Consider the following 15968-nt stretch of genomic DNA (forward strand, 5'->3'; position numbering starts at 1 on the left):
TGATTTTTGGCTCTCGTCCAGCCGCTTGCCAACAGTATTAGAAAAAATCGACATATAGCCTCCACATTCTCCTCAGCCGGGTATCCTTTTTCGAATCTATTAATCTCTGATACAGCGCCCTGGTTCCCAAGAGCAGTAGCTCTTAAAACCACTGAAAGTCTCGCAACTTGATGTGAGCCGTTGTGGAGGTCTCTTCAACGCTAAACCGCTTTCCTTTGCCATCGTGGATGACCATGCAAACTGTCACAATTGGATAAACCCGACTCATGGTCAGATTCATGTGATGCCACGGCTTGCTAACTTCATGCTTGGTTCAACAAATTTTTAATAGGACTCATGCTCACGGGGTTGCTTCCACAGAGGATGCCCAGATAGCCTGCACTTCATTCGGTCATGGTAGGATGGGTTCTTAATGAAGACGTGTGGGTAAGATGGATATTGGAAGGATTGGCAGCATGCGCGGGTATGAGAGGATGGTGAGGTGCATGAAGCATAGAAAGTGGGTATGAATGAGTCTAGAGAGAGAAATGGGTGTATAGGTGTGGAATGGAAGAGGTTCAATAGACTTAGAAAGAAGTGGTGACGTGCATGGGGGGTGAGACATAGGTGCAAGAAGGTGGATGTGATGAATGGTGCATGGGGACTAAGGTCTTGGGGAGTAGCATAAGCATGCATGGACATGCATGGCCATGCAAACGTGGTCGGAATGAACGTGAAAGGCATAAGGGTCGTGCTTCAATGGGTATGGGTATTCGTAGAACTATGAGCTTGGCATGATGTCTCAAGCATGGAATTATTCCACATGGAGCTTAGACATGGCAGAAAATGGACTTCAATGGAGGGCTTGGAGGTGGGTTTGGGGAGGTCCTTGCATGGTGCGGGGGATGGGTAGTGGTCATGAACGAAGATGGGTATATGATGTGGTGAAGTGCATGAAGAGTATGGAGGGTGGCCATGCAAATATAGTCTCCATGCATGTGAATAGGTGGATCTTGGGATTTTAATGGAGGCCTTGGGGAGAGCCTCGGGTGGCCATGCACGCGTGGAAAATGGGTTCAACAGAAAACGGGCATGAGGTTAAAGGTATGGAGGATGGGTATGTAGATTTAGAGAATGAGAAGGATGATAAGTGGGGGAGATGGGTATAGAGATGTTAGAGAGAGAAGTGAGTTATGGGGAACGTAGAGAGAGGAAAGGTGGTGGCATGCATGGGTATCATCCTATTATGAAAGGTGGGCATGGGTTGTGGAGAAGGGTACGTGGTACGGGTGTGAAGGTGGTTACGCATGGCCGTGCATGGCCATGCATGGGTGGGAATTATGGACTTGAGGGGCACTTGAAAGAGAGTGGGTGAGTGGTGTGGTGTAGAGAGAGAAAGGGTGGTGAGTGAAAGAAAGAAGGTGAGGGAATAGGGAAGATGGCTGACATGGGTATGCATGGGGTTCGGATGGGTTAATGGGATGGCGGGTTGGAAGAATAGGGTGGGGGGGGGGGGGGGGGGTGGCCACGACGGGATGTAGGAAATGGGTATGAAATGGTTTTAGAGAGATGAACATGTTTAGTGATACGGTTAGAAAAAAAAATAGGCGTGAGTGGTAGTGGGTATGGATTATGGCCATTACCGCAGACCCTTCAAATGTTCTTTTCTTTTTACCATTTTGGCAACCACTTCCCTTCCACCAAGCTCATCAACATAACTAGACTGTGGACGAGATGGACCCCATGAACCATGAGTCATATGAAGTGAGATGATAAGAACTTTATCAGAATGGTAGAAGCCCTCAGTTGTCTCGTCCATCAATGTTAATAACTGTAACCTTTGCACACCCGGACTTTAAAGCTAACTGAACAACCAGACCCGCATGATTTTAGGAAGCAATATCCATCAACTTGACCGGGTTGAGCATGATGATCAGGAGGTCCGACCAATGCCTATGCAATTTTGCCATGCCCATAAGTATATGCATCTTTGCTGATAATGCAGTACCAGCAGCCAGAAATGTATCATCCCATGACCCAGAATTTAAGAGAGTTCCTGAACAAAGCTCCTTTCCGCCATCCCCATCTGCTTGCACTAGCTCATCTATGCATTCTCTTTTAAGGACACATACCCTATTCTTTAGCCTCTCAGAGTTTTCTGGGTACTTTCCAAGAATTAGATAAAGGAAATGGTTACAGGATAGCACCATTAATTGTCTCAACAGTCAAGCCCAATGAATCAACTCTTTCATTAGTGCATACGGCTTATCAATGGCGGCAAAGAAATCTCCATATTCCATTGCTCCACCATTAACAAATGCCAACTGCATCCAATGTCGTGTCACCTTTCGGAATCTCTCCAGATGCAATCAACTGATGATATTCTTCACGAGTTACCCATTAGTCCAGCTTACATAAACTTTGGTCAAAGACACCTTTGAGCGGACCTCAGCATAGAGCATGGTAACAGAAGTCGCGACGAAATCAGCTGTAGCCATGATGGGAGAAAAACCTCATCTTAATCTTCCATCTACTTGACCAACATTTCGGGTGCCCAAGAAAACGAATGGATGAGGTATTAACAGCTCAGCATTTCCCACGCTGTGCATACATACCTACCAGCGGATTCCTCGAATATAAACCCAAAACCTTTCCCTCTGGCTGATATTCAATCGATCCATACCCTAGATCGAGCGCATAAAAAGAACAACAAAAAAAAGAAAACAGAGCCCAGAACAGAGGAGAGCCAGGAAAAGCAAACAAATAATATATGAATGAAGAGAAAACCACATCTGATGCTTCTACAATGGGCTTGCATTGGTGGGAAAGGGTAGCAAACAGGTTCAAACGAGGAAACATCAATTAATATCTTCACATAGAGCAAAATGAGACAAAACTCTCCCAGGTTAAAACCAATACTAGGAGGGATAATGAATGAAATGATCAGTTAGCATGTGAAGAAACCAGAAAGCGAGGCTACTCAGATATAACTCCTGTTATTCCTAAACAAGCATGAAAGCGGAACCCGAACAACTAGAAGAGAAAGAGAAAACAGTAATGGTAAAAATAAAGCAAAGGATACGTGGTGAGCTTACCTGGATGCTCCCTTGATCAAAATATTTGGATCTCACAAAACCTCCACCTCTATTCAGCCTCCTCTCCGAGAAAAGAAACTCCTCCAAGATCAATGGAACCCTCTAGCTCCCTTCTCTGTGACTTTTTTTTTGGAAAAAATTCCTCTTTTACCCCGTATATGCTTTTTCTCTCCTATTTCTATCTTCCCCCGGAAGCCACTACCAGCTCCACTATTCCTCGCAGCAGCATGGCCCTCTAATCACCAGCATGGCCCCTGCCATCTTGACCTGCTACACATCCCATCTCTCGTAGCTGCTTTCATGTCGAAAGGGAGGTCCCCCCCCTCCTCACTAAATCCCACTCCGGGATCCCCCTTGAAATGCCACCTTGCTTCAAATTATAAAGATAATAAAAGATGGCAATAATAATAAAAATCATATCATTGAACCAATACAATTGGTTTAAAACAGGGTCTACAATTATAAATAAATATTTTATTTATTAATAAAATAATAATCTTAAAATAATAAACTTATATAACATATAAATAATATATAAAATTGTATAATTTATTAATTTAAAATATTTAATTTATTGTTTTTTAAGATATTAATTTATTTGTATTGTGATAAATTTATTTTTATCGAAATAATAATTTAAATATAAATAATTTATTATTAAAGTATATATTTTTAATTTTAATAATAAATTAATAAAAGAGTTTATAGATACAAAAGGATAAAAAAAACATGAAATGTTTTGAGACTTAATAGTATTTGCCTTTTGTCCTTGATAATATTCTTTATAGTATATAATGAAATGTGTGGATCCCCTTGTTTGGCTGGAAATTGAAGCCCAGGAAAATATTATCTTTTGAAGGGAGTGGGTGAGAGTGAAGTGAGGGAGAGGACGGGCAGAAAGCTGGACTTTTGGGGGGAAAAAAATCTGAAAAAGCATAAAAGAAAACAGGGGAAAAAAATATATTTGAAGAGAGGTAGGCGGGAGACGGGGAGGGGGAAAAAACAGAGAGCAGCTGGGGGAGATAAAAGAGAGGACTTCTGGGGCAAAAGATTTTTTTTTGGGGGGAGAATTTCGGGCAGCAGCTGGGAGCAGAGGGAATAGAGAGCAGAAAAGAAAAAAAGAGCAGCTGAAGGGAGGAGTTTTTGGGGGGAAAAAGAAAATCTGGAGAGAGGACGGGCAGCAAGGGCGGGTTTTCTTTGGGGCGTCTGAATTTTTTTCTGGAGAAAGAAACAGGGAAATAAATAAAATAAAATAAAATAAAATGGAGAGTTGAAGTGAAAACGGGCAGCAGCTGGGCGGTATTTTAGGAGCGGATCGGTTGATGTTGGAATGAGCATTTCCGGAGGAATCAATCTGCTGAAGCATTTGCCTCCAACAAAGATCTGGTTTGTTTTTCTTCATTAATCTTTTAGGCCGTGTTATGCGAGGGAAAGAAAATAGAAAGGAAAAGTAGAAGGCAGGGAAAAAAAATAGAAAGGAAAAGTAGAAGGAAAGGAAAAATAAGAGAAAATAAAAAATAGATTAAAAGTTGATAAATTATTTTTTTTGTTACTTCAAATTCATTTTATTTATTTTAACTCATCAATATAAAAATTAAATAATTTAAAAATGTATGAGTTTTTAATTAGTTTTAATTATATTTGATTTTCTTTTATATTTTTTTATAGGATAATCAAACATGAAAAAATTATTTTTCTTTTGTATTTTTTTTTTTTTTAGTATTTTTCAGGAACCAAACATAACTTTAGGATTTTGATAGCTTTGAGTGTAAGGGAAATGTACTAAACATATGAAAACATTTGTGCTGCCTAGTTATTATTTGTGCTTTGCACAGTGATGATTTTTCGTGATATTGATATTGGGTTTTTATCTTGTTTCTTCGTGAATGGTTTGGTTTGGGATTAGCTGAATGAAATATTACCCTCCAGCCACGTGCCATCTTTTTATTTTTATTTTTATTTTTATTATTTTATTATTTTAATGTTAAAAGTTTTGTTTCTTTGATTATTTTATTTATTCTTTTTTACATATATATATTCTCCAATAACTCTTTAAAATTTTCTAAAATTTCATTCTCAAAATAGTTTTCTAAAATTTGATTTTAAATTTAGTTTTTAAAACTTTAATACTCGAAATTCACTCTTCCAAAACTCCGTTTTTTTTTTAAATTTAATCCTTTAAAATTCAATTCTCGAAATAATTTTCTAAAATTCTAATTTTGAATTTAATTTCCCAAAATTCAAATTTTTAAAATTTAATTTTCTAAAAATTCCACAACCCTGAATTTAATTTTTACTTTTATTTTTTACTTTTATTTTTTACTTTTTTATTTTTATTTATTTATTTTTTCTCTATTTTTTTTATGTCATCTTCAAATAAATTTTTGAAACTCCAATTCATTTTCAATCATTTACTTATTAATTTTTTAAAATTCTATCTTTTAGATAATTCTTCAAAATTTCGATTTCCGAATTTGACTCTCGATTTGAAATTTCAATTTTCTAATTTTTCGAATGTAATTTTTAATTTTTAAAATTCCAAATTCTCAAATAATTTTCAAATTTTCAATTTCTTTCAAATTTAATTTCTGAAATTCCAATTCTTAAGTCTAATTTGCGAATCTTCAATTCTCGAATAATTTTTGAAATTCCAATTTCTTTTAAATTTAATTCCTAAAATTCCAATTCTTAAATTTAATTTCCAAAACTCTAATTTCCAAATAATTTTCGATACTCCAATTTTCAAACAAATTTCAAAAATCCAGTCTTCACTCGAATAGTTTTAATTTCATTCCGGTTTTCAAATAATCTCATGTTTCTCTTAATTTTACATAAGCGTGAATGCAATTTTCATAATTCCTAAATAATGGAATTTGTGATGTTAATTCATACAAGATTAATCGAGCTTTGTCATGATTGCTCCATTTTATTAGTAGAGACCAAGAGGCAGTTGTCAACCGATGCTTTATTTTTTAACTAAAAACGCAATTGCATTTAGTAAAGTTTTTTTAAAATTTAAAATTTAATTAAAAATTATTAAATTATAATTTATGATTGAAAAATTAAAAATATACTTAAATAATAAATTATTTATATTTAAACTTAAGAATCTAGTATTACTTCAACAAACATAAATTGATAAATAAATGAATATTTTATTTATTAATAAATTAATAATATTAAAATAATAAACTTATATAACATATAAATAATATATAAAATTGTATAATTTAAGATATTTAATTTTTTGTTTTTTAATATATTAATTTATTTATATTATGATAAATTTATCTTTATCGAAATAATAGTTTAAATATAAATAATTTATTATTAAAATATATAATTTCAATTTTGATAATAAATTATAATTTAATAGTTTTTAATTAAATTTAAAAATAAAAAAATTATAATTAAAATCCTAATTAGTAATTATAACTTAAAAATATACTTATTATTTCGTGATATTGATATTGAACATAAATTTTAAAAGATGATTAGATATTATATATATATATATATATATATATATATATATATATATATATATATATATATTTTTTTTTTTTTTTTTTTTAATATATAGATCGTTTTGACCCAAAACTATAAAATGATGTCCCAAAATCTAGCTTCTCTTTCCATCATCATTGTGGTGCCTTGCTTTTCCGTGACTGAATTCCACTGCTTTAGATTCAGTCAAATTGTGGGCCATGACTATTATTAGAACTGGCGCAATTCGCAGATTTAGAATCAATCTACGTGCTATCTCACCAACCGCCTTTCTACTGTTCTTCTCTTCCTTCATGTTACGAGTTCCCATTCACCAAACTTTTTCAAACTAATCTTAATTATTCAAAACTTACAACCCATCAACTCTTGGCCACAAGCACACATGTTTTTCGTGGCTGTTCAAGTTGTCAAACTACCGCACACAAATGTTTTGATTTGTCATCCATAAATGTTTTGAAAATTAAATAGAAAAATTTTCAACATTGTCAAATCATTATTTTAAATGCAGGTATAATTTATAAGGAACTACATGAATATAAGGAAGTATTTTAAAAAGCCCCATAAAGTAAGAAAAAAACCATAATAAGGATTATTTTTAATTTATATTATTTTTTTGATATGTAATAATTTGAGTTATAAGAACTTTTGTAACTTAAACTATATTTTATTAATTTGTAAAAATTTTTTGTAAATATTTAGGTTATCATCTTAGGTGGTAAGATGATAGATAAATTTATTATCATTGTGAATAGGTGATAGTGCAATGGTTGGTTTAGAGAAAAAAAAATCAAGTTATTAAGATTGACTATTAACTTGAATATGTGTAATCCTTAGGGTCAAACTTTTGACTTAGGATCATGAGTCAAACTTTGAGTTATTTGGAATTTGGGTTCGCCTCACACTACTACAAAAATTGAAATTAATGACGCTTTATTTTATGACGCTTTCTAAAAGCGTCATTATTGAGGGTATACAATGACGCTTATAAGAAGTGTCATAGTTGTATTATTTATCTTGATACTTATTATAAGTGTCATTATTTGATGTCGTCTTTTTCCTTATAACTGTGTATATAATGACGCTTATAAGAAGCATCATAGTTTTATTATTTACCTTGATACTTATTATAAGCATCATTATTTGATGGGTATGTAATGACGCTCCTGATAAGTGTCATAGTTGTATTGACTCTTAAAATTTTTGTTTTTAAGTTAACTTATACAAATTTTGATATTAGAATTTTATTCTATAAATTAATTATGATAAATTGACATTAATATTAATGACATAAAGTTGCTACATTAAGGTTTTTTAAAAAAAATTGGATATAAATAAAATAAAATCCTAATAAATTATTTTTTATTATTTGATATTAATTTTTTTATAGTTTGTATCAATACAATCTATTTTCATAAACTATTTTTCATTTTTATTAAATTAGAAATTGTCTTATATTTCATTTAAAAATAATTTGTTAATTTATTTGTGGACCACAAAAAAGTGGCCTATTTTGAGCACTTGTTCGGGCCTTGGGCCACATTTATTGGGTTTAACCCTTTTATTTGAGAAGGTTTTATAGTTAATGAATATAAATTTGAAATTATTTAACTAAAATGAAATAAATTAATATTTAAATTAATTTAATGATGATTAGACTCACAATAAAACTAAATGCAATAAGAATATTTATAAAAATTTTCTAATATTTATGGGAATTAAGCTCATTCTATTAAATTAGTTTTTTTAAAAAATATCAATATTCAAATTAAACCAACATCAACCTAAAATATCAAATAATTAAACAATATAAATTCATTATGAGTTCAATATATAAAAATTATTATTGAAAGATGAAATAAAGAATACTATTTTTAATTTATTGAAAAAGGACATGCATGGTATTTTAGAATTTGTTATAAAGTCTCCATTGAAAACCCTAACTTTTGGAAGACAAGAAAGAAGGGAGAGAGCCACCGGTTTTAGTGAGAAAGAAGAGAAGAGAGAAAAACGCAAGTTTTTCTCATCATGCCCAGATTTCATCAAAGGTCCGATCCCACTTCGTCTGTGATCCGATTGAGCTGAAATTTGGAGGAGAGTTTCGTGACTCATTTATCATATATATATATATATATATATATATATATATATATATTCAATCTGAACGGTGAAGATCGGATTTGGAGTTTCAGAAAGTCATTATAAAGAAAGAGGAGAAGAGAGAAAACCCACGTAGGTTTTTCTCATCATGCCTAGATTTCATCAAATGTCCAATCCCGCTTCGTCCGTGGTCCGATCGAGTTGAAATTTGAAGGAGAGGTTCGTGGCTCATGTATCTTCAATATTAACGGTGAAGATCGGATTTGGAGTTTCGGACAGTCATTAGAGAGAAAGAGGAGAAGAGAGAAAAACAACGATTTTTTACATCATGCCCAGATTTCATCAAAGGTCCGATGCCGCTTTGTTCATGGTCTGATTGAGCTGAAATTTGGAGGAGAGGTTCATAAGTCATTAATCTTAAATTTGAACGGTGAAGATCGGATTTAGAGTTTTGTAAAGTCATCTTTCAGCCAAAAACAGAACCTTTATTTTGGTGGGCTTTTTTCAGCCAAAGATGGCGCTTCCTGAAAGTGTCATTGTTGCCTAAGACATACAATGACAGAGGCGAAGAGGACGCTTTAGAGAAGCGTCATCTGTTACCTTTCTTGACGCTTAAAAAACATCATTGTTTCCCATTTTTCTTGTAGTGTCACCCATGCAACCCCCTCTCAGTCATCTCTAGTGATTGATCTCCTTGACCTTCCTTGCGCCAGTTGACTCCATGATTTGGATTTTTGGGACATCAAATCGCTATAACCAAGAAAATGAAAATGAATGTGCCTTCATCCTTGACCCAGTAACAAGCCATTCTCATCTTAATCATGGAAAATGTTTCACCACTATCACAAGAATGGGAGAGGGTGAGATGTTAATGTTTGGATCCAAGGAAAAAGTGGCACAGTTACACGGGAATGGGCCCAGGGTATAGCGATAATGCTTTGAGCGGGTGACTAGACCTCGTCGGTGCCACTCAGCAACATGCACGCATGGGTTTTGCGGCTTTTGCTTTACTTTCCCATGTCCCTTGTCTCCACCATTTTTCTCCGTTGTCCTCGAATCCTCGATTTAGATTTAAGATTTAGAAGATACCATAAATGAAATATATTTTTTGGCGACAAAAATAAATTTATCACTAAAAGTTACAATTTTTTGTTTATATTTATTGACAGAGATTTGTCATCAATGATGAATTGAAGAATTTTGTTATTAAATAATATTATTAAATTATGACATTAAATAATATTCATAAATAATTGGATGATATATTTAATAATTAATTACTATATTTTTAATTTTTATACAATAGTAGTACTATTATGAAATAATATATGATTTCAGTAACTAATACTGTATATTATGATATTTTATTTATATTATTGTATATGAGTAATAATAAAAATAGTTAAATATTATAATGTAGGTATATTTGAATGCTTTGTTATGAAATAATATAAATAGATATTCTTTTAGTAATTAATATTCATAAAATGATATATTATTTTTATTATTTTATGTAAATAATGATTACAAAAGAATAATAATAATAATTGAAGATGTGCAAGATTACATCTTCCCTTTTTCTCACGCTATAAGATTTCGTCCTATCCATTCATCCCATATTCTTTTTTTCCATTTTTGTTTCGAAACACTAAAAGAGCTAAAAACAGTGGAGCCTGTCTTCCCACTCACCCCACACCTACCCCATCTTTTTCCTCCTTTGCGGCCTCTCCCATTTTCCTTTTCTTATCCTCCAAACACCCCTTTTCTCTCTATTTTCTCAACCCCCAAACACCCATTTCTCTCCATTTTTTTCTCAATTTCTTAATCCCGAAACACCCATATCTCTCTATTTTCTCTCATTTTATCAACCCCTAAACACCTCTCTCATTTCTTTTCCCCCTCTCTTACATTTTCTTTTCTTCCCACATTTGTTTGTCTCCTTTCATAATTTCAGCATTTCTAACACATAGATCCACCCATGACAACTGTCATGGATAAACCAATCCGGCACCATGGCTAAGACTCCATTCATGGCACAACAGACAGCCACACTCCACAAATGATCGGATCTCGCAATGCCATTTTTTGTTGACCACTACATCTTTTCATTATGGTGTAAATAGATTTGAATGCAATTAGGTTTTTATTTTTTAGTTTTCTAGCTTATTATTGTGTAGTTGGACATGGATGTATTGGAATTTTGATATATTAGTTTTAATGGGAAGACTTTGTGATTTAATTAAATTTGTTTGGTTGGTACCTTTACAACCTAGGTAATGTTCGATTTTCTATGGATTGATTAATGACTTTTGGGACAAATTATGTCTATTTTCAATGATAATACTTTTTACTTTTACCAATGAAATATTTCATTGGCAAAAAGCTTGAGAGATAAAATTTCAATTTTGTTGGAGAAAACTTTAGACGAACATGAGACGAAATATATCATCCCTCAAAGCCTATCTTCTTGTAGTGACTTCTGTTAACAGAATGAAAGAAAGGAGAACAGTGAGGCTGAGAATGGGTAACATGATGTTTGAGGTGTTAATATCCTGTCAAAGTTTAACTGGTTTAGTCTTTAGGAATGTTACAAGGTATAACAGTCCTCCATGTACTATTTTGTTTTGTGTTCCCCATTACCAATAGAATGTTTGGAAAGGAATATGGAAATTGAATACATTTTCCAACTCTTTGATAAAGGAAGTGAGAACATTCAATATGTTCAAGTCTTCAAAAGAAAGGATCATCAGTTACCAGCCTTCTGACCATATTTGAAAAGATGAATTTGTTTCTTTTGCATTAGTTGAGTTTCAATAGGTCGTTTTCATCTTTGTGATTTAAAGTTGCTCATCTTTTGTGGCTCTACGTCCGGTGATGAAACTGCAGATCAGGGGCCTCTCTACTTAGTACTACTGATTGTTTATCACAAAAGCAAAGGAGATGGCCAGAAGATATGGCCTGGCACCCAGAAGGAAACAGCATATTTTATGTATTTTCTATGTTAATTTCTTTACTTCTGGAAGGGAGTTCCAATGCAGCAGCATCTATAGCTAGCTAGCTAAAATGGCGAAACTTCATGATGACATCCAGGACGATTTTACAAGAAAGAATCCACTCTCGGTCCTAGATGTTCAATCTATCAACTTGAAATTTAAAATGCAAAAGCTATATATGAGCACTCTTCTCAATTACTGTTGGCTACATAAAGCCTTAATGCCACCTGTGGGGTTGATTAATATGAATCCTTTCATGCTATTCGCCTTTATTTACTAGTATAATATGATATTAATCCCATCAATATTCTAACCTCCTCATTGTCTTGTCACTTCTCTGTGCTAGTACCCTTTATGATCTTCACTGTACATGGTCAAACTATCTTCCCGACTCTCCCGTATGTCGTCTCTAACACAAGTTGCCTCACCACTGATTTCATCTTCTTATTCTAGTACCCTCTATGATCTTCACTGCATGGTCAAACCGTCTTCCCGACTCTCCCGAATGTTGTCTTTTCTTCAAATTGATAAATTATAGTTTTTTCATTCATACTTTCATTCGTTCATGTACAGAGTATATATAGAGGGTAATCATCATTCTAAGAATGGGAAAGAATGATACAAGGAAAGAATGATATAAGGAAATAACAACTAATATCCTAATATCTCAACTTTTCTAATATCTCAATATTCCTAATATCTTAATATTCCTAGTATCTCAATATTCATAATATCTCAACTTTCCTAATATCTAAACATTCCTAATATCTCAAAACTAAATGATATAAGGAAATAATGATATAAGGAAAGCATTCCTAATATCTCAACACTCCCCCTCAAGTTGGTGCATAGATGTCACACATGCCCAACTTGTCTAAAAATTTTGAGAACACTTGACTTGAGACAGCTTTGGTAAGGATATCGGCCAATTGATCTTCTGATCGAATCTTAGGCAATTCCACAATCTTATCATCCAACTTTTCCTTAATGAAGAATCTATCCACCTCGACATGCTTTGTACGATCATGTTGTACTGGATTATGAGCAATATCACATGCGGCTTTATTGTCACAAAATAATCGGATTGGTTGCCTAGATAGATAACCTAAATCCTGTAAGAGGAGTCTTAGCCATAATGCCTCACAAAGTCCTAGAGCCATACCTCTAAATTCTGCTTCTGCACTTGAACGAGCGACGACATTCTGTTTCTTACTTTTCCATGTCACAAGATTACCACCTACAAAGGTAAAGTAACCAGATGTAGATCGCCTATCATCCACTGCACCAGCCCAATCAGCATCAGTATATACTTCTATACTCTGATGATCAACATTTTTTGCGAATAAAATTCCCTTCCCAGGAGCATTCTTCAAATACCTCAAAATACGCATGACTGCATTCATATGTTGTTCTCCAGGATTATGCATGTATTGACTCACTACACTCAATGCATAAGCAAGATCTGGTCTTGTATGAGCTAAGTACATTAATCTCCCCACAAGTCTTTGGTATCTTCCCTTATCGGTTGATACTTGATTAGGCTCAACACACAATTTCAGACCTTCTTCTATTGGTGTATTAATAGGTTGACATCCCGACATTCCAGTCTCCTGTAAAAGATCTAAGGCATACTTTCTTTGAGACAGAAAAATTCCTTCACTTGATCGAGAAACTTCAATCCCAAGAAAGTATTTCAGATGACCTAGATCTTTCATTTCGAATTCTCTAGATAGATAATTTTGTAGAGCTTTTCTTTCTTCAGGATCATTTCCTGTAACTACCATGTCATCCACATATACGATGAGTGTCGTAATCTTACCATGTTGCTTTTTTAGGAACAAAGTGTGATCTGAATTACTTTGACGATAGCCAAAAGCTCTCATTGACTTTGTGAACCTTCCAAACCATGCTCTCGGGGATTGCTTCAACCCATACAATGACTTCTTCAATTTGCACACCTTCTGACATTGCTTTTCTGACACCATGCATCCTGGTGGAAGATCCATATATACTTCTTCAGATAACTCGCCATGCAAAAAGGCATTTTTCACATCAAATTGTTGTAATGGCCAATCTAGGTTTGCAGCTAAAGACAGTAATACTCGAATTGTGTTGATCTTAGCTACAGGTGCAAATGTCTCTGTGTAGTCAATTCCATAAGTTTGAGTGTACCCTTTTGCTACCAGTCTTGCTTTAAATCGTTCAATACTACCATCTGTCTTGTATTTCACAGTATAGATCCAACGACACCCAACTGGCTTCTTTCCTGGTGGACATTCTACGAGTTCCCATGTTTCATTCTTCTGCAATGATTTCATCTCTTCATTCATGGCTGCTTTCCACCTTGGATCAACTAAGGCTTCCTGCACACTGTTAGGAATAGCTACAGTAGATAATTGATTTACAAATGACTTATTTGATTCAGACAAACGATGGGTAGACACATAGTTGCTCATGGGATATTTGACTTTAGTAGACAATTCAGGTTCATATGTGGGTTTAGGAATACCTCTATTATGACGATGTGGTAACCGTTTCATGAATGGATCAGACTCCAAATTAAGAACACCCTCAACAGACGACGATTGGTTTGGTATTTCAATGAAGACATCTTCGGACCCAAATTGTTGACCACTCATATCCAACTCACCCACTTCCTGGTTCACTAGTTCAGATTGTCCAGATTCATCTTCCTCAGAAATATGATAATCATAATCGAGAGTCTGAATTTCCTTATGGTACTCCCCCTGAAGTTCAGACTCAGATGAAAAATACATTGAATCTTCATGAAACACCATATCCATTGTAATATACATTTGTCGAGTTGGAGGATGGTAACATCGATATCCCTTTTTGTGCAATGCATATCCAACAAACACACATTGCAATGCATGGGAAGTTAACTTGGTGCGTTGGTGCTTGTGTAGATGCACAAATGCCACGCAACCAAAAACACGAGGAGGTAGATTTGGGACGGTTGGGGCAACTACGACATTAGTAAGAGCTTGGAGAGGTGTTTGAAAGTTAATTGAGCTAGAAGGTACCCGATTGATCAAGTATGCGGCAGATGTGATTGCTTCTCCCCAATAAGATATTGGTGTTTTTGCTGCTATCAAGGAAGCACGAACAACCTCTAACAAGTGTCGATTTTTTCGTTCAGCGACTCCATTTTGCTGGGGTGTATTGGAACAAGTAGTCTGATGAATGATGCCATGTCCTTCCAAATACTTTTGAAGATCAGAACTTTGATATTCTCCACCATTATCACTACGCAAAACCCGAACCTTTGCATTGTATTGAGTTTCAATCATTTTATGAAATTTTTGAAACAACAAGTTCACTTCATCTTTGGTCTTCATCAAGCATAACCATGTCATTCTGGTACAATCATCAATAAAAGTAACAAACCAACGTGAGCCACTCAAAGTTGGGACTTTGGATGGGCCCCAAACATCAGAATGTATAACCATAAAAGGAAACGGACTTTTATTCAAAATTAACGGAAACGAAGCACGATGACTTTTAGCCAATTCACAAATATCACAACGGAAACCAGAAATATCACTCTTTGCAAACAAACTAGGAAACAATTTTTTTAAATAACCAAATGAAGCATGTCCCAGACGTCGATGCCACAACCAAATTTCAGACTTTTTCTTCTCCTTCTCAGATCCATCTGCCATCAAGGCTTGTTGCAACTTATTTGAATCCTTTGACTGCAAGTCCAAGTAATAGAGTTTTTCCCGTTTAATACCACAACCAATCGTCTGTCTTGTTTGGATGTCCTTAATCACACAAAATTCAGGCCAAAAAATGACAATACAAGATAAGGCTGTAGTGATTTGAGAAACTGACAAAAGATTGTAATCTAAATATGGAACAACTAAAACAGAATCCAAATTCAAAGTATCAGTAAGAGTTAAGGATCCTTCCCCAATAACTGGGGTTGTGTTACCATTGGCTGTGGAAACAATTTTTTGTGAGGAAGGTCTAAGGGGTGAAACCTGTCTAGAATCAAAAGTCATATGATCTGTAGCACCAGAATCAATTATCCATGTACTATTAATAACAGGTATAAAAGTATTTAAAACTTACCACCATGATCAGTAGCGGCTACCAATGCAGAGGCTTTCTCAGCAACATTAGCCTCTGTTTTTATTTCGGCAACAATTGCAGTCGAGGTTTTCTTGGAATCCTTTTTCCGTTGATCACGATTATTATAATTAATAACAAAGTGTTGATAGCCTAAACATGATCTAAAGGTCCATAGTTCAAACCCTCGGTTCCTTATTGTTTT

Source organism: Vitis riparia, chromosome 4 (genome assembly GCF_004353265.1).
Source record: "Vitis riparia cultivar Riparia Gloire de Montpellier isolate 1030 chromosome 4, EGFV_Vit.rip_1.0, whole genome shotgun sequence".
Lineage (NCBI taxonomy): Eukaryota > Viridiplantae > Streptophyta > Magnoliopsida > Vitales > Vitaceae > Vitis > Vitis riparia.